A 20,409-nucleotide genomic window follows, 5' to 3' on the forward strand; every position below is an offset into this window, starting at 1 on the left:
TCATGGAGTTCACTGTTACATTTCCACATATGCACACAATGTGTTTTGATTATGTCCACTATCACATTCATTTTTAACAACTTTCAGATATAATTCGTGTACATTTAATTCACCCTCTTAAAATGTGCAATTCAGTGCTTCTTTTTGTATACACTGAGTTATGTAATTATTACGATTTTTATTTCTTTATTTCTTTATTTACGAGATGGATCTTGTGTTGCTTAGGCTGGTCTTGAACTCCAAGCTCACATGATCCTCCTGTCTAAGCTTCCCATAGATGTGACTAAATACCATGTCACATCACCTGGCTGGCAAGTGACTTTGGAACACTTTCATTCCTCTCTAAAGACAATCCCCTATTCACAAACAGTCACTTCCCATTTCCCCCTAAACCTCCAGCCCTAAGCAGCTACTGTGTCCTTCTTTTCAACAGCTTGTTAGTTTTCTGTAGTTGGACTTAACATAATTCAATCATTTCTCTATCAATAATTCCTATTAGTCATTTGCAGTTTTTCATTGTAAATAATCCTGTGATGAATATTCTTTATACTTCCTCCTTCACACTTTATTGTTTAACCTTTCTACTTGCATGCATTTCCTCTTTAGAGCCAGGAAGGAATCTAATCTACTTACCTTAGGAAATGCAGGGTGCGGCCTGCAGAGAGGCATTTAGTGGAGAAGACTTCACTGTGGGCTGGATCTTGCTTGGGCTCTACCTGCCAGGGAAGGTGTGTGTTCTGGAGCAGGCTGCACTGACCCAGGGTAAGAGGTCCACTTGGTTAGAGTCTTTCCAGAAGGTCACTGGGGTGAATGTGATCTTCTAGGACAGAGCACCTTCCAATTGCACAAGGGCAGGCATTGGGGAGAAAACAGTTGAAGGTGAGATTGGATGGGGAGGATGTGCAGCTCTTAGAAGAACTGACTGTAGGTAAGCAAAAGTAAAGATGAGAAATCAGGAGAAAGGCTATTATAGTGGTTCTAGTAAGAGATGGGTGGATTCAACTTACCAGAATTCAGAATTTAGAAAGAGAGATAAAGTATATGAGACAAAGTAAAAAGTGATCTGTGCCATAAACCAATCACATAAAAGAGATGTGTAAAATGATGTTGAAATTCAGAGGTGGAAGGGATTGTTTTTAGCAACAGAGATCATAAATGGCTTTGTTAAGAATTGAGTTAGGCCTTAAAGAATGGGTAGAGAAGGACCTTTGAAGGCAGGGAGCAGGGAGAGGTAGTGGGTAGACAGAGTTATTCAAGATGGAAAGAATTTGTATAATCTGTAATACTTGCTGCTCACGCCTAAGTTGCCAGGCACTAGGCAGGGCCAGCTGACATAAGAAGGGCAAAGCTTCAGACTTGGAGTCTAGCACTAAGAAAGTGGACTGCTATTTTTTAGAGTGTGGCTTAGTTTGGGGTCCCACCAAATATTTTCACAGAATGTTTTCTACAATGAGTCATTCCATTGAACTGAATGTTGGCCCTCAAGGATATATTCAACTTCCTAATTTCCAGAGTCTGTGAATATTACTTATGACAAAATGTGATTAAGTGATGGATCTTGAGAGAAGCTTTTCCTAGGTTATCTCAGTGGAATTTGAATGCAGTCACATGTATCTTTATAAGGGGAACTCAGAGGGAGATTCAAATAAACATACAGAGACTCAGAAGAGGAGATGGCAGGGCGAAGACAGAAGCAGATTGGGCCACAAGTCCAGAAATGGTGGCAGCCACCAGAAGCTGAAAGATATAATGAACAGATTCTCTATTACAGCCTCAGAAGGAACATGGTGGCTGATATCACAATTTTAGTTCAGTTGTCCTGATATAGATTTCTAGCCTCTAGAACTATGAGATAATGAACTTATGTTGACTTCTTTAGCCATCAAGTTTGTAGTTATCTATATAGTCATATATATAAATGCATACATATATAAATGCATATACATATGTATACATATGTATATGCATTATTTAGTAAGTTTGAGATTCACTGTCTTATTATGTCACCCATCCTAAGGGAAATATTTGGGCACTTTACAAGGATGTTTGGGAAACTCAAGATTTTATCTCCCATGTGCCACCTCCCATGTGGGAGGATTGATTGCAGGACTATATCAGGTAAGGGAAAGATTTGAGTTAGGAACAAGAGGCCAACTTAAGGCTGTGAGCATTGCCTTTCTGGTGAATGCTTTTCTATCAGCAAGTTTTGATGGGTTTGAGGTCTGTTTTTATCATGCAACCTTGAGCAAGTCATTTGAGGGCTTTTCATCTCAAATATTCATCTCCTAAAATGGAGAAACTAATTCTTATTTCAAAAGTAGGATTTGAATATTAAAGAGGATAATATATGTGAATGCATTATGTAAATTGTCACGTTATGAATTCAGCAGCATTATTATTATTTTCTGTGCATGAGACCTTGAAGATTTCAGGTTGATGAGACAAATGACATCCTAGGTTGGATGCTTGTTACCTCACTCAGTTTTTGTGAAGATGAAACCAGGGCAAACTGATTGCTGCCATTTATGAAGATAGAGCAGGTGCCAAATACTGTGTGAAATAACCCACTTCATCCTTTTAGGGTGTAGGAAATAGAATTTCCATTTGACTAAGAGATGCTTATATGTTGGAGGGACTATTTCAGTCCTGGCATCTCAATAAATGGGATCTGATACTAAACTGGTTCCCCATCTGCTCTTCGGATTTCTGCTTTTGTTCTATGTTAGGCCTATTCTACTGCTTTTAAAGCAGATTAAAAAGGATTCAAATCATTAAGTACCTGCTTTGACTAAAATTAATGACCACTTCCACTGCTGGCTGCCTAATTATTGAGGTGGGTAAGTGGACAGAACCTCTCTACTGTGCTGGTGCAATCTTCCATAAAGGATCCAGAGAAGGAGACATTTTGCCTGCATCAGCCTCCAGACACATTCCTCCAGCTTCCATTTCTTTAAGCATGGCAGAGGAAGGGCCTCAGGCAGGTCCTCCCACCACCCATGCCTTTGTAAATCAATTATCATCTTAGGTAGCTGGCAGTTTTCTGGCTTTCCTTGGGGCCTTTCCAGACAATCCCAAAGAGTTGCATCAATTATCTCCATAATCCTTTTTATTATTCGTCTTCAAAATACCCGCTTAGTGGAAATTAAACTCCAACCTTACATCATGTCAAATGACCTGTATACTGGTGAGGAGCTTGGATTTCCTGGTTTTGGGGTACAAACTGGTTATCATCTGGTGAGCATTGATTCAGAGATGGAGCAAGCAGATTTTGGCAGAGTTTTTTTTTTTTTTTTCCTGTTTGTTGTTTTACAAGCAGAAAACTGAAGGGGTATTTAGTGAAATTCACTATTAATTTATAAGGAAAACACTATATTGGTGCATTTCAAGAATAGTAGATTAGCTCTATCCCTAAAAATGAGCCTAAGAAGTTCAGATTCTAGAACTAGAGGGATGGTGGATGTGTATTTATATGGGAAGTAGGAGGAGGTAAAAGAGAGAAAGAGAAAACATTAATAAGGGCAAGGGCAAATACAGATGAATAAGCAAAGATATGTGCTATTGGAGGAGGAGCAGCAATGTCCAAAAATAGTGATGCCCAAGGGAAAAGGATGAGCAGCTGCCAAGAGGTGCAATGCACAGGAAGAAGTTGGGCATGATCAGGTAAATGCAGGAAAGTTTTTTGGAGGGTATGACATTGAAGAGCTGTCTTTGAAAGCTGGAGAAGGTGTTTACAGCTGAAGTTAAAAAACGCATACTCAAGAAGGAGAATCTTATATGTGAAAGAAAGAATGCACAGAAAACTACCAGGCCTCTCAAAGAGCTTTTCAATCTTATGATTCAGGGATTAATATTCAGATCATTATATATGGCTAATTATTAATTTAATTCAGGGCCGGGCAGGCAGACCAGAACTTGCCCATGGGAAAGACTTTAAAAATTCCTATGCAGAGACAGATGTGCACAGAAGACTCACTGAATAAAAAGGAAATTGTTTGTGAGATTAAACCCAAATTAAAGGTGGAGCCTCTTGGCCCAAACCCCACATGGGCGTAGACGAAGTGAGTTATAACTCAAGCCCCAACCCTGTCCACAGACCTGTGTGGCATGCAACAACATTGTTATAATAAAACCACGGACCATAGAGCTGCAAAGAAGCTCCAGGCAAAGTTGTCCAGCCCATCTCTGTTTCAAAGAAAGATTTGAGAATCCTGCTGTAAGAATTGAGGCCAATTTATCTGTAAGTGGCAAACTGGGATTATATCCTGAGTTCTTAGCTTCCTGCAGTGGTCCATTTTTCCACCCCAGCAGTCAGCTCCTCCTGTCTGTACTGAGCAAAGATCTGGGTTCATCCCATTGTATCTGAGTGGAGATGACCCCTGACTGAAGGATGGATGCTTCACTGGCCAGTGGGTATACCAAAAACATCTGGAAATGTGGTCTTGGCACAGCCTTTAAAATCCCTCTACATCCTTATTCATCATTCTAGTGATTCCCATGGTCATTCCTGAAAACTCTCAAGAAATGTTGAGGATTTAATGTAAGATTTATATACCCTTTGGAAGGGATGGTATATCAGGCTATTAGTTTTTCTTAAAATAGCTAAGCTCCTCAGATATTTTTATAATAGTACTTAGTAGGTAAAATGTCATACATGTGATAAAGAAGTGGAATTTAGAGCCAGGTGTTGGTGACTCACACCTGTAATCCTAGCTACTCAGGAGGCAGAGACCAGGAGAATTGTGGTTTAAAGTCAGCGTAGGCATATAGTTTGCAAGACCCTACCTTGAAAAACACCTTCACAAAAAAGGGCTGGTGGAGTGGCTCAAAGTGTAGGCCCTGAGTTCAAACTCCAGTACCGAAAAAAAAAAAAAAAGTGAAATGTAGATATTTTGATCAACAGAGCCTGTTTTCCAAACTATATTGTGAATGTTTAATCTATTAACACTTATTTATTATGAAATTCAGCAATTAGATCAAATTAGATTGCTTCAAAGAATTTTTAATTGGAGTTTGAGGAGGACAACTGTAGCCTCAAGAAGGCATATTTAACAGGCATCTATACCATCCATGAAGTGTCACTGTCTACCAAATTCTAGAAAACTCAGATCATAAACCATTGAGTAGACCAAGGTTTCTAAACTGGCTAGACACACCAAAGAATGTTCACATGCTGTCCCCTGAGGAGGGAGAAGATAATATCAAAATTTTTTGCTGATTATTATTAATTTCATCTTTTAAATTTCTATTTTGCATACATTTCATATGTAATTTATGAAAATTTTTAGAGGATTCATGTAGCATAAATAGAGGTAACTTGAAGCTCTATCCAGGTGAAGGAGAAACCTGAGTAAACCACAAAGAGCCTAGAGGAGGCCTATCTGGCTTTGTTAATCCCAAAACTTGTACGACTTTGGGGTCCCTTTTTAAAAACATACATATGTAATGAAGCCTATTGTTTTATCAACTAATGTATATTAATTTTTAAAAAGCTAAAAATAAAAACCAAAGAACATGCACATGAAATTGTGAGTATGCAATTAGGTACGGAATAGAATACATATACAGTCTGAGAAGGGATTTTGGTTCTTTTCTTCTGAGGTTTCATAAACAATTTACAGAAATATAACATAGGGATGATTCCTAGTTGTAGCCTGGCTTCTCTTCCTCATGTAGAACACCTTGTCACTCCCAGCATCTTCCAACCCTCACAAAGGCCCAAATGGTTCAATCCACCTGCAGCCACCAATGGCTTAGGGAGTAAGGGGAGAAAATTGGCACAGAAAGAATGAGAAGAGTTTGGAGAGGGGTGGAGGAAGGCCTTACAGACCTATTACCCAGAGACTTTCTAGAACCAGTAGGTGTTTGTCCTTATCTTGCATAAATCAAGTGTTGTTACTGACTTAGAGTTCAAAGGGAAATCTTATATCTTATAGGTCAGTGCCAGTGAAATTAAGCAAAAAGGTTAGAATCAGGCAGAACTAAGTGTCAATACTAGGATGACCAATGATTTCAGTGTAGCAGGATTATCCTAGTTTTAGCAATGAAAGACCCTACATCCAGGACACCCAAATCTCACAGTTGGTTCCCCCTTTCCCAACTGGCTCTAATGCTTAGTTAAGTACGAGACTATGGGATGAGTAGTTATCTTGCTAACCCCAAGTTTCCTCATCCATGAAATGTGGATAACACTATTCTTTTGAAAATGGAACGAGATGCTCCTCATTGAGGGATTCAGAGAGGCAGAGAGAGGCAGAGCTGGTACTGAAGGAGAGAAGTGTGTGGTCTAGTCAGTCCCATGAGGTCTGTTGCCAGCTGCTACTTGACCCTTCTCTGGGGCATCAGACTTCAATCTTTGTCCTGATTTTTAGTGTTTGTGGTTTAATTGAGATAGATTGCCCCAAGCATTCACATCACCTTTTATTAATGAGTAGAGAGCACTTGTTCAAAGTGCTTCTCTCCTGTAGGAGGCTCTGACACTGGGTTGCCTTGTCATGTTCTTGGGGAAGAGTACAGTGGAGACCGCATGAAGTACTCCCAACCTTCCTGAAGTTCCCCATCACTGATGTTAAGTGTTTTTCATGCTTGTAGGAAAACAAGGGAGGAGAGATGCTTTCTTTTTCTTTCTTTTTTTTGTCAAAGAGAGAGAAAGGGTAAATGTTCAACTCAACAATTAAGTTGAGTATGAGTAAATAAGCAAATTCTTCATTAGAGAGACTGCATGGTGCATTCTTTTCCTGTTCACTCATCTGTACATCAGAAGTACAGGACGGGACTTCTCCATTCAACGTGGGCTGAGGGATGCCAAACCACTCAAACTTTCTTGAGTTTCTGTTTCCTCATTCATAATATGGACAAAAAACCACCACATCCACAGAGTTCCTGGGAGACTACATAAATTAGATGACCTAAATAATCCTCAGCACAAATCCTTCCTTTAGGGTTTCTTTTTTCTTTCTTTTCTTCATTCCTTTCTTTCTTTCTTTCTTCTTTTCTCTCCCTCTCTTTCTTTGTTTCTTCTTTAAGAAAAGGAATATACAAATACAAAAAAATCTTTGGACTATCTTGAAAGAAAACTTAGTGGAAAAACAGGGTTCAAATCGGACATTCTTATGTCAACAACTTATATCAAAACATTCTTATACTTTCTAAAATGTGTATTACAGATGGAACTGAGGAGGAAGAGAACACTCATGTACATTTAATTTCACTTATTAAAGGGACTTCTGAAAAGAAGACTATAGAATATAGGTAAGAAGAAGCTGGAATTCCTCTTCAAATGACATATGCCTATGTCCTGGGGCTCTTGAAGGCTTGGATAGGAACTGAGGTCTCGTGGATGGGAGCAATTTGGGAAACACCCTCTGAAAACTCCTTCTGCATGTGCTATTTGCATTTGTGCTATAAAAAATGGCAGGGAATGGCAGGGAGCCCCAGGGGTAAAGCTTAAATAAAACTTAAATACCCCTTTCCTTAAACTAGCATCTTAATGGGGATAACTGAAGGATAGAACAAGATGAAGAGTTGTCTCATTGTGTTTGTTTTGTGTGTATATATGTCCCCACTATAATTTATTTTTACTTATTTATATAATGGGTTTCATCATGATGTTTTCATATATATATATAGATAGATAGATAGATAGATATACACACACACAATGTACTCTGACTATATTAATCCCTATCATCCTTTCTTTTTTTTTAATTTTTATTTTATTCATATGTGCATACAATGTTTGGGTCATTTCTCCCCCCTTACCCTTCCTCTCTCCCTTCTCCCCTGCTTACCTCCCTTACCCCTTGCTGCCAGGCAGAAACTGTTCTGCCTTTATCTCTAATTTTGTTGAAGAGAGAATATGAGCAATAATAGGAAGGACCAAGGGTTTTTGCTAGTTGAGATAAGGATAGCTATACAGGGAGTTGACATGCATTGATTTCCTGTACATGTGTGTTACCTTCTAAGTTAATTCTATCATCCTTTCTTGTCTCCCTCTCCCCTCCCACTGGTCCCCCCAAATAGTCTACCTTTTACATTCATGATTTCTTGTTTGTTTGTTTGCTTTAGATCTAAATTCTGCATATGAGAGAAAACGTGATATTTGTCTTCCTGATTCTGGCTTTTTTCACTTAACATGATGATCTCCAGTGCCAAACATTTTCTTACAAATGACTTAATTTCTCTTTATGGCGAAATAATACTCAATTGTGTATATATGCTATAATTTCTTTGTCTACTCATCCTTTGATAGGCATCTAAGCTGGTTCCATGACTTGGCTATTATGGATAGTGCCACAGTGAACATGGTTATGCAGGTCTCTCCATTGTAGGCAGACTCCTTTTGGTGTACGCCATGGAGTGGTATAGTAGGATCATATGGTAATTCTATTTTTAGTTTTTGGAGGAACCTCCATACTAATTTCCATAGTGGCTGAACTAATTTGTATTCTCACCAATAGTATATAAAAGATTCTTTTTCCCAACAACCTCACCAGCATTTTTTTTCTTGATAATTGCCATTTGGACTGGAGTGTGATGGAATCACCTCAGAGATGTTTTGATTACATTTGATTTATGCCTAAGGATGTTGAACCTTTTTTCATGTATTTTTTGGCCATTTGTACTTCTTTTGATAACTGTCCAATTCATTTGCCCATTTATTGACTGAATGATTTGGTTTTTGATGTTTAATTTTTTGAGTTCTTTATATATTCTAGATACTAATCCCTTTTGAGATTAATAGCTGGCAAAGATTTCCTCTCATTTTGTAGGCTATCTCTTCACTCTAGTAATTATTTCCTTAGCTGTGCAGAAGCTTTTTAATTGAGGCAATCCCATTTTTCAATTCTTGCACTTATTTTCTGAGCCATTGGTGTCAGATTCAGAAAATCATCATCTATGCCTACATCTTGAAATGTTTTACCTCTGTTTTGTTCTATTAGTTTCAAAGTTCCAGGTCTTACATGAAGGTCTTTGATCTGTTTTGAAGGTGCGTCATGTTTATGAGTCTCATGCACAAAGGTCACTGCACTTTGGGGTCCTTTCAGCCAGGACAGAGCATAAGCAGTGGCTCTTCCATAGAGTAATGTACAATCAGAGTTTTTTCTTTGATTAATAAATACTTAGTTGCAATAGGAAATGAAATTAATGTTCTATGCACTTTCCTCTTGAGATTTCTACGAAGTTTCTAAATAAATTTCCTTGACACAAAGCATTTAGACACTTCCGCACATTTGCCAAAAACTTGACTAGAATTAATATATACCAGCAAGATTTAAAAATCAACTAAGCAGCTGGGTGCCAGTCACTCATGCCTGTAATCCTAACTACTTAGGAGGCTGAGATTGGAAGGATTGCTGTTCAAGGCCAGCTCAGGCAAATAGTTTGCAAGGCCCCATCTCCAAAATTACCAGAGCAGAATGGACTGGTGGTATTGCTCAAAAGGTAGAGCACCTGTTTTGCAAGCATGAAGCCCTAATATCAAACCCCACTCCTATCCCTTTCCCAAAATCAACCAACCAAAATAATAAATATGCTAAAATGCACTTTGTACAAGCAGTGTCAAAAATTATAAAGATTATATCTTTGGTCTCTCAAAGATGGTACAAAGTTCATGTCAGATCATGTACTGCCAATCAATCTGAATTTGGAGAGTCCTTTTTTCTCTCCCAGTGACTTTAGAGGACTAAAGTGTAAGAACTGTATAAAAAGTCAGTAACAAAGTAACCACATGATAAACCATGGATCTAGAACTATTTCCACCAACACTTCCAGAGAACATTGTTCAGGAGAAAAGTAGTGAAGTAGAAAATTCCTGGGTCCTGTCTTCAAGATGTTTGAGAGCAACTAGGGAGAGAAGAAAACTACATAAGAAAGAATCTGCCACACCTTGAGGCAGACATTTGTAACAGTGTGCTAGCGAAGCCACTCCAGGTCTCGGTTTCTACCTTAGTCTTTACTGTGTTGAAATCATCAGGGAATGCTGTACAGCTTTCTTCCCTATTAAAATGGAAGCTGCTGGAGGGCAAGGGTATTTTCTCATGTTTATATCCATTGTGCCTGGCACAGTGTCTGAAAACATTTTATAAATTGAAAAATAAACCTTGAACTAACCTAGTCATAGTGGCAGATTGAGGTGAAAGAGAGAAAAGCTTGAAGGGTCTGATATGAGAGGCTTGAGAAGCACAAAGCTTCCCATGCAGGAAATCCTTGCTAAATACAAAGAAACTGGTATTTTTTCAGTGTTTCCTGTCTATAAAATGCATCACATAATTGAAAGCAGAGTACATTCTGAGAAGACAAGCATCCTCACTAGGCAACTCAAATACTGGAGGATGAAGGGAACCAGTTGCAAAATTAAACACCTTGCATCCAGGTTTTTCCACTGAAATGAAACACTGGTAAACTTGAATTCTACTCAAAATAGTATTTCACTGTTTTTGTATAAGGCTTCACTTACCTCTCACCAGTCTTCTAGAAATCTGGAGAGGGGATGTCACCACATAGGAAATGGCAACTCAAGGCATTTATATTGATCATGAAAAGACACAGTTCTGCCAGAATTATTTGGATGGGTGAGGTTATGGTTTGAAATATTCAAATAATAAATTCTGAAGTTTTTCTTTCTGTGTGCATTGATTGCACTGACGTGAGAATGACTGAAAGTGAAAACCTTAGCAACCTTGGAAGATTTAAGGTGATCTAGGAAGATGGAGGCTTTTCCAAAAGAGCCACAATTCTAGAAAACATGCTGTAAGATGCTCCAGCTGCATGAATTCTGTGCCACAAGTAGACAACTTTCAGGAATTCCCAGTAAACCCTCCTTAAAAGCAACTTGAAAGCAAAAGTTGTGGGTCTATCAGCAAGTAAACTTTTTCTGAAGTGTTAGTTTTTATTTTCTTATGATTTTTGCATTTTATTCCACATTATGTCCGTAAGCATTCCTGTATTAGTTCTATTGCCACCCTTCCTATCGGATCCCATGGCTCACTTGGACCAACAGGACTCTAATATATAAATTCTGAGTCCAGATATGTCTCTTTCTCCATAATATATAGTTGCCAAAGACTAGTTTCTCCCTGCAACCTTCAAGGCTGTATAGCCTGTAACCTTGCCCAACCACCATGGATGTGATATAAACATTGTATTTCTGCTTTCTCAATTAAATGGCTAGCAATTAGTTAATAATAAAGCCAATATTTGTAAGGCACTTTCTATATACCACGTACAGAACTAGGCCTCTGTTAGGTGAAGAAATAAAGCAGAACCTAACCTTTCTTAGGTTCAGGACAGAAATTGCTCTCAGCCAACACATGAGGGAACCATCCTAGCCCTTTAGCAGGAGAACTTTGAAGCCACTTAGCCTTGTTGGTAGAACCTAACTGTTCTCAGAAACATGTGGAAACATACAGGTAATTTTCAAATAATGGAATAAAATTCATAGACTTTTTTCTTTCTTTTCTATTTTTTACATGTAACACCTTCATTCAAGAACAATTTTATTACTTTCCCCAGTTGGTTAATTTTATTGATTTGCTGGTTGGTGGTCTATTTTCTTTCCTGACACTCTGGGAATATCTTAAATACAGTCCTCTTACTGCAGATGTATCCTAGGAAGTCTGGTTAACAGAAACAACTATATGGCAAATATAGCCAGTAGAGTCCCATAGAGGAGGAGGAAGAAATGATAACCATCTTATTCAGTTTCTACACCAGTGCCTTTGTGGCTCCATAAATACGTGTAGCTTTTAGCCACCTCCAGAAGATTGCTGGCCAACCTCAGTCTATGAAATGATCTCCTTCACATACTTGACAAGCCTGAAGGTGTGCTGCTGCAGGCTCCAATTTCTGCTTTGCACCTCCTCTCAATGAAAAAGCTGCTAAAAGGAGCCCCGTGGGTCCTTGCTGTAATTGGCTACCTGGCATCACCATCTGATGTCGTGGGCACGCACACCCTGCCCTTGCTCTTGTTATCGTGGAGAGGGTGTGAGTCCACCTCACCCAGCTAGTCCAGTTTATGACTCCTCTTCAGAAAACCACTTCCAATCCCATTAGAAGGCTTGAAAGAAACACACTAGGGCTATTCAAATGCCCATTATTCTTCTCTTCCTTCTTTTTTCCTGTTAGAAGAGTCATTTTCCATGTCTCCCTTTTCCCAAGATTCTCACTGTTTTTAATCTTCCCATTCTCTTTTAGCATATTTCTTTAATATACTGTTTTTGTAACTTTCATGATGATTAACAATATCATAGCATTTCAACAAAGAGAACAAAAAAAGCATGAAGTGTGTGCAGCATGCATGGCCCTGTACTAGGAAGAACGGAAAATACAGGGTGAGCAAGGCTACTGTGGTAACCGTTCTCAGGATTCAGGGCTTCAGAGGAAGCCAGTCATGCATATCCCTAGATGCAGCTGAACAAGTTAGGAGAGCATAAGAGGTGGTGACACCAGCAAAGGAAGGGTTGCAGACTTTTAGAGGTGACATTTCCGCCAGACAGAGGATCTGAATTTGAGTAGGAATCAAGCAGGGAGAGTTTGGGGAAGAGCATTCCTAGAAGAGAAGTGGTAGGCAGACACATTGGAGCAAGAGAGTCGTGGATGTAGTTTGGAAATGACAGGTTATCCCTGGTGAATGAAGAGTATCTAAAACCAAGTCAGTGAGGAGAACATTTGGGTTGTAGAGAAAAGGTCATGCTTGCACGGTGTGCACTCTGGAAGGAAATTTTCCATGATCAGTCTGCTACACTGTATCCAGATAAATAGAAGAGACAGACTAGCCATGCCTCCTGTCCTTTTAATCATTTATCTAACCCTTACTGTGAATGTATGAAGAAATTCTTCAATACAGGAAGAGTTCCACTTAGTGGTAAGATTCTCCACATTCTTACTGATTCATTCCATTTCCCATACTGAGCTGAAAAAAATTGAGATGCTGCTTATCTAAGAGGAACAGCTTCAAGACACAGACATTTTAGTATTTTCAGAATAATTTTCATTCTCAGAACAGTCTTTTGAATGTCTTAAAAAATTATGGATTATTTTTGAAAACCCATATATTTATCAGATTCAAATCAGTCTTCTTGGCCTTTTTCATTTCCCCTCCCCAAATAATCATCTAGTAAACAAAGCAGGTCATGAACAATCTAGAACCTTCAGAGAGAATGGAGAAGCAGAGCCTGAAGAGAGAAGAAAGTAGGATGGAGGCTGCCCCTGAATATGCAAACATTGGCCGGATGGCAAAAAGGGGCCCCCTATACCTAGAGGTAGATAGATTCTACTGAAAAACAAACAAACAAACAAAAAAACCTCCCATTGAAGCATGCTTTCTAGGCTTAGAACCAGAGGTGATGCTTTTGAACTTCTAGACCTTCAAATTTCACTTGGCCTTGACAATCATAAGCTCTGGGCTGTTGTGTATTATGCTATCTTATTCCCTTGGTTGTCCTCGAAGTAGAAAAAGAATCACTTTCAAACAAGAATGTTTATTGTTTTCATCACACAAGCTTCCATCAGGCTATTAAAAAGAGGACTTTCTTTTATGAAATTTCTCTTAGAAAACAATGGATTATAAGATAAGAGGGAATGACCTCAGGCAATTGAAAGAATACTAGTAAAACTATAAGGAAACGTTCCAAAAGTTTCTCTGGATTTGTGTGTTCTGTCAAACTACAACCGTATTGTTTTTCTTTTCCCCCCACTTCTAGGCAGCAGCACTGGGAAAGCTTTCTTGATTTATCACCCTGAATGAGGAGAGTCTGTTTCTCCCTTATTTAGGAAACTGTCATAATAGGCATGACTTGACTTCTTTTTTCTGTACCTCAATTCCCCTAGCCAAAGAAGCTTCACTTTTGAGAAGAAACTGATATGTTTCTTCTGCCATTTGGAGAACATAAAGCAGTATTCCTATCCTAACTGCTAACTAAACCATATGTGAATTCACAATGCCCTGTAGGGGTGAGTTCCTGAACTGTCCCCTGAGTTTTGTCCTCAGAACCTCTATCCCCTCTTTTTGTGGAAGAGGAGCTAGCAGGTGGTATGTTGTATAGTAAGCCAGCAGCAGGCTGATGGCTGCTGTGCAAATCTGGCAAACAAATGGTTGATTTTGGAATTGGTCATGGGCCAGTTTGGGGAGAAGAGCCTGTTGTTGCCATTGGAAAACACCGTATCCACAGATCATTCCTAGTTGAAGCATAAATTCAAAGTCAGTGACTGTGCCACTTTTGGTGACCTCCCACCCAACATCTGGCCCTTGAAAGATGAAGAAGGAACCAAAAGGGAAGATATCCTTTTCATGATAAGTACTAATCATGAAAAGAGGGAAGTGAGCAGCACTCAGTTTTTCTTTTACAAAGAGTTGGAATACCTCTGACATTAAGTGGAATCTGCAGACACTGTGTCACACCTTTGAGGAATTTCAAGTTCCCTACTCACTCACTTTCCTGGCCTAGTTCTTAGATGACCACTGGATCTTGTGAAAGGAATCCAACATGTGTGTTAAGGGCTTCAAGGCAGTTTCATTTCTTCAATTCTGGATAGCCCTGGACTAAACATCCAGCATATTGGGGCTTCCATATTTCCATTTATACAGTTATTTGAACTGCCCTTCTTGTTGGGATTTCTGAAAGTAGGAGCAAATGATAGATATAAAAGTGATATGAAATACAGGTCCACTTGCTTTTTACCTGGAAGAACTCATATCTAAGATGGAATCTGCTGCGAAAATGCTAACAGCAATAGCATTATTTGCAATCAGTGAAATTTAGCGTACTCCAGAGGAGGACAACCAAAGGTAAGAAATCCCATATATCTGAAATCCAAACAATTAGAAAGTACAAATAGCTGGGTGGCATGGCTGGTGGGGATGGGAGGTACCTCTTTCCTCTATTCACCTACTATTAATAGAATAAATATACAGTATTCTGTGAAGACACATAAAAAAAGAACACATACTGAACCTATCAGATGGTAGGGAAGAGGAAGGAGATGTTTTCAGAAAGAGCTCAATGTTCTTACCTTTTTATATCTATCTTATAATTGGCTGATAATTGAGACAATTATCAATGAAGACAGAATAATCATAGAAATCTTAATTTCTGTGCCACTAAGTAATAAATTACATTCAGGAGAGTTTCAGTGTTTGTCATAAATCTAAACTTCCGTTGGTTTAACAATAAGACCAACACATCTAAACTAATCAAAACACTCCTCAGTTATTTTAGAGAAATTAACATTTCCACATACCTGGAAGGTAGTACAGCAAGTAACCTTCTTGGAGATCTCTACATTTTACCATGTATCTTCAAGAAAATTAAAAAAGTTAATCCAATAATGAGTTAGGGTTGGTGATTCAAAATACTTGGTGACCCTGTGTTCAAGCCCCACTTTGCCTCCTGATAGAGGAGACAAAGGGAAGAGAAAAAGAAGGAAAGAAAAATAGTGAATAATAATGATATACATCACATCTGTGTAGGAACAAGACATAATGAAACATGCTGAAAACTGTTAAACACCACAGGATAGAGGCAAAAGGACAAGGATGTGAGTTAAGCACAATGCAAGTACAGGTATAACACTAAGGCAAAAATCCTACTGACCAACAAACAGGCACTTAAACAGTGAAGGACAGTAACGAAAACCAGATCACACTAAGTGGAGAGCACTAATAGGACTGGTAGGGTAAAAGAAGGAAGTAAAGAAGATTAATATGGTTGACGTACTGTTTATACAAAACTGAACATAGAATATTTGAACCTGTTGAAATCACCACAAGATGGGGACTAAGGTAGAAAGGAGAAAAATGGAGGGGATGAACCAATTCAGGATATAATTATTTATATACATGGAAATGTAATAATGCTGTATAGCTCTCCTAAGCAAACAAAATTGTCCTTTGTTTTTCAAAAATGAAGAACAGGAAGGTGAAACAGTTTCTCCTGTCTAGGGATTGGTACTCGTGGGAGGGGAGAGGACATAAGGAAAGGATGAAGGAGGATAAATATGGTAGAAATATTATATATTCATGTACATAATATGGAACAATGAGACTTATAGAAACTATTCTAAGAAGGGGGAAGGGAGATAAAGGAGAATGATGGAGAGGTGACTCTAAGATATATTGTAAGAACTTCTGCAATGTCACAATAATAGTATGCTAATAACAATAATAATATGCTAATAAAAATTTTTTAAAAGACACTGCATAATGCAAGTTAGGTTTTTAAAAATGTCTAAATGTGCACATGACTTTTAATTTGTTACTGAGTTATCCAACTCAATCAATTGGCTTGTGAGTTTCTGTTGGTCTTACTATCATGCCAGTGTCCTTCAAATTTTTATTTCAGCAATCTGTCCTCTTCTTACCCTTCTGATTTTCTTGGCATACTGACTACAGTAAGAGAACAGCCTAGCCCTTCCTTTCCCTGTACTGGTTCTACATAATGACTAAATGAGTGACCAGATAGGTAAGTACAGATGAGAAGCAACTATCAATGATACAGTCCCAGCCTCTTGGTAGACATTTCACAAAAATAGTATATTTTATGGCCTGTCCCATCTATAGCCTGTCCTATCTTTTATTATCCAAGGAGAATATGGCACACTGCAAGCATCACCATGCAGTGCTGAGCAAAAGTTAGAAATTATTTTTGGTTGCCAGATTACATTGGAGGGTCAGCATGTTCATGAATTGTGCTTCAACCCACATACATATGTGTTTTGTGGGGCTGTGTTGAGGTAAATTGTTGAGTTTAACTTGGTATTTAGCCAGGTGAATTTCAAGAGGGAACAAGTGCTTTCTTTCTTTTAAATTCTTACTTGCTTGGTGAGCCTTCATGACCACCTAGTCTCAGCTAGCCAGAACCTCCTTCTCTGCTTATTATCTGAAATCATCTTGTTCATTGCTTGTTTATGCCTGCTCCCTCTCATGGAAATATCAAGGCTCTGGCAGGGCTTGGTTTTGTTCACCTCTGTGTACCTTAGTGCTCAAATATAGAATCTAGAGGACTATGCCACTGCTTACACACAAAAAAAGAAAAAGAAATGAAGTCTTACATGGATTTTCTTGAATCCATGCTGAGAGTATGGTGCACACCTGCTAATACTTGTTGCTTTGGGTGCCAGGAAAGAGGGAGCCTTCTCATCATATATTCTTCTGTATTCTTATTCTATTTTCACCCCTTAAATTTAGATTGTATTTTAAACATGTCACTGTATGAACTGTTAAAAACCAGGATTAAGTTTTTTTGTTTTGTTTTTTTTTAAAGAAGCATTCTATTCTTAAAAACAGCTTAGTTACCTCCAAAGACTACAATTACTTTTTCATTATTGTCAGTCCTATGAGCCTTTATGCTCTTTAGTTGTCAAAAGGAGTTCAAATCATCTACATGCTTACGTATTTTGCTTCATCATCATCTAAATATTAGTTAAATATAACAATATTAAAAGACTCTGACCTCCAATTCAGATTATTCTATACCATGAGAGAAAAAAAAATTGAATAAGCAAATTACACAGGAAGGATGGAATTGCATAATTAAGAACATTCATGATGGTTTTACTGAAGAGTATTAAAACAGCCCATTTTCCAATCATTCATTGCTTTTATTGGACACCATCCTGACTTAATAGAACGGTTCTTCTTAATACTGTTAATTTCTGGAAGGACTCCAAGGCAAATGAAATCTTGTTACTCATGTTCTGGGAATACAAGTTGGGAAATAGTGGAGGTGGAGAGTGTGGGGGAGGTCTTGTTGAAAATCAGTCTTACCCTGAAATCTGACAGGATGTCTCAGACCTCATTATGACCTAGTCAGTTTATCTCAATGCTTCCTGCCGGCCTCTAGAATCAACTTTGGTTACATGGAACAAGATTCAGGCAGCCAACTCTGAGAGGATAAGAAGAAAAACTAAAACCATACCAGTATTTCATGCTTTTTTATGTTTACTTCTCCCACACAAGGGAGTTGTACATGTGTGATTTTAGTTCATATAATTATCTCAAATTATTAACAACATTAAGAAAAAGAATATTAATAACAATGCTATTACTCTTATGGATTGATCTAATATTGTACCTCAAAATAGGTCAAGGCTTTTTCATGACTATGATTGGGGTCATCTTTGCTGTTGACCAGATCAGTAAGCTGAATGAAGTTCTTGATCTCATTGTTTCTTTCTTACATATTATCGGATCCTCTCCTCTCTAACATGTCTTGGAGCATAAATAAGGTCCTGGTAAAAGAAGATAGGCAAACACATCCAACATGTTCATTAAAAAATTGTTAAACTGTGAGTCAGGAGACTGTAGGACTGAAGGGAATCAGACTTGTATTAAAACATATTCAGTGAAACCACAATATATCTCTGGGTGTATAATTCTAAACTACATGTGTTACAGACATGTCATAACGTATAGCAAAGTTTGGATTCAGACATTTCTAATTCAAAAATCACATATTGTTTTTAAGTGAAGTAGACATTCCCTTTTTTATTTCCTAGGGGGCAAAATATTGCTTCCTAATTAGAAAAGCAAAAATAACTACAAAGGCAACATTTAGCATAGGTGGATAAATTTGTTTAAAGCACTCTCAAAGAACACATTCACTTATAAGAATAAATATGCTTGCTTAGATGACATTCATAAAACAGAAAACCTCTCACTCCATTCATTTGGAAAAAACAATACTGCATTGATTTTTAAGAATTCTGTAATTTAAAATTTCCTAAATCATCACAAATTAATGAAGTTTTACTAAGTGGAATGTGTAAACATCTGTAGTTTTCAGCTGAGTACTTTGTCATGTACATCTAAAAATCTTGTTTTTATATTGACCACACTTGTTGTATTTGGAATATGAAATGCCCCTCCCCCAACACCATCACAGGCTCATGTGTTGAATGCTTGGTCCCCAGTTAGTAGTGCTATTTTGGAAGATTGTGGAGGTGAGGCCTAGCTAGAGCAAGTAGCTCACTAGGAACCTACCTTTGAAGGTTATACCTGATCCTAGGGTAGTTTCCTCTTGCTCTACTTCCTGTCTGCCATGAATGGTCCTGCTACCATGTGGGTCTGCCCAAGCACATGAGGTCAAGAAGCCATGGATTGAACCATGTGAAACTGGGAGCCACAATAAAGTTTTCCTCCATTAACTTGTTCTCAGGAATTTTGTCACAATGAGGAGAAAAGTAACAAAACACCATGGTTTCTCTAGACATCTATCAAATGGTTGAATGAAAATGAGAAAGTACAGTTTACTTAATCTAAGCATCTGGTGTCTGAGCATTCTTGGTGTCATTCAAGATATTAGCAATCAATAAAATCCAGGTAACAACCAGTAAGAACAGATGCTAGCCAGCTTGTAGTTAGTACATCTGTACTGATACCTCTTTGTCTGAAAGTGTGATCTGACAAAGACATACCCTTGCTTCCTGTCCTTGGCAAGAGATCACTACAGTGGCACAGTGGGACTCCCTAAAGGGTAATACACTCCACTACTTCTCCTTATGTACCAAAGGCTAACAAATTATGGACAGCAAAACTGACAAGACTGATGGGCATATACATACTTGTTTATGAAAATGTACAGAGTAACCATTTCATTTAAATGTACAGGTCAATTAAATTGTAGATACATGTTCTGAAAATAAGATTGGTTTTCAAAGTGATCTGTCTCTGTGTCCTCACACCCAAACCAGTTTGATACCAGAAAGATTTCTTCCAAATAAATCTTCTAACTCTGTCTATAATTTTAAAGAGATCGTGATATAAAAAAAACTCATCTCATATGGTTGATGTATTTTCTACACATGTATGAATATGGAACATTGAAACCTGTTGAAGTCATTTTTAAGAAGGGGGAGGAGGAAGAAGAAGAATAGAAAAGATGAACCCTATCAGGGTATATTGTATGCATATATGGAAATGTCACAATGAACCCTCCTGTACAACTATTCTATACTAATAAAAACATTAAAAAAACTCACCTCATAGTACGACTAAAATCGCTTTTTTTAAAATTGGCTAAATTCAGTGATAACAGGATTCTACATTTGGAATAGACCCTAGAATTATTGAAAGGAACCTCCTATTCTTTGTGTTAGTGTCTGATAACTTCCACCTGTGAGTACCTCACTCACTATCTGTCCTGAATACTTTTCTAATTAACAAATGATTTTACTCATTCCAGTTGTATATTGCTTTTAATTTGGGAGACTTTCTTTACTGGCCTGACTGGATATGTTGTTGTATCTTGCTCACATTACTAGTAACTTGTAAAATGATTTCCACATATAGAAAATTGCATAAAACAATTTTTTCTATCATATCCCCAGTGGAGGGAATAAGAATAAACATTTCTTCAAAACATACTCTTCATTGTTCTCTGAGCAAGTCCAACCTGAAATACATGGCAAAGTGGT

The 20,409-nt window shown here is 38.0% G+C and overlaps 1 long non-coding RNA gene across 8 annotated transcripts in view; it reads right to left on the reverse strand.

The window, feature by feature from the left end:
• The window catches only part of LOC141414829 (uncharacterized), a 211,076-nt gene that overhangs the window by 25,647 nt on the left and 165,020 nt on the right, over positions 1–20,409 (reverse strand). The window lies entirely within an intron of this gene.

This window comes from Castor canadensis, chromosome 12 (assembly GCF_047511655.1).
Source record: "Castor canadensis chromosome 12, mCasCan1.hap1v2, whole genome shotgun sequence".
NCBI classification, from domain to species: domain Eukaryota; kingdom Metazoa; phylum Chordata; class Mammalia; order Rodentia; family Castoridae; genus Castor; species Castor canadensis.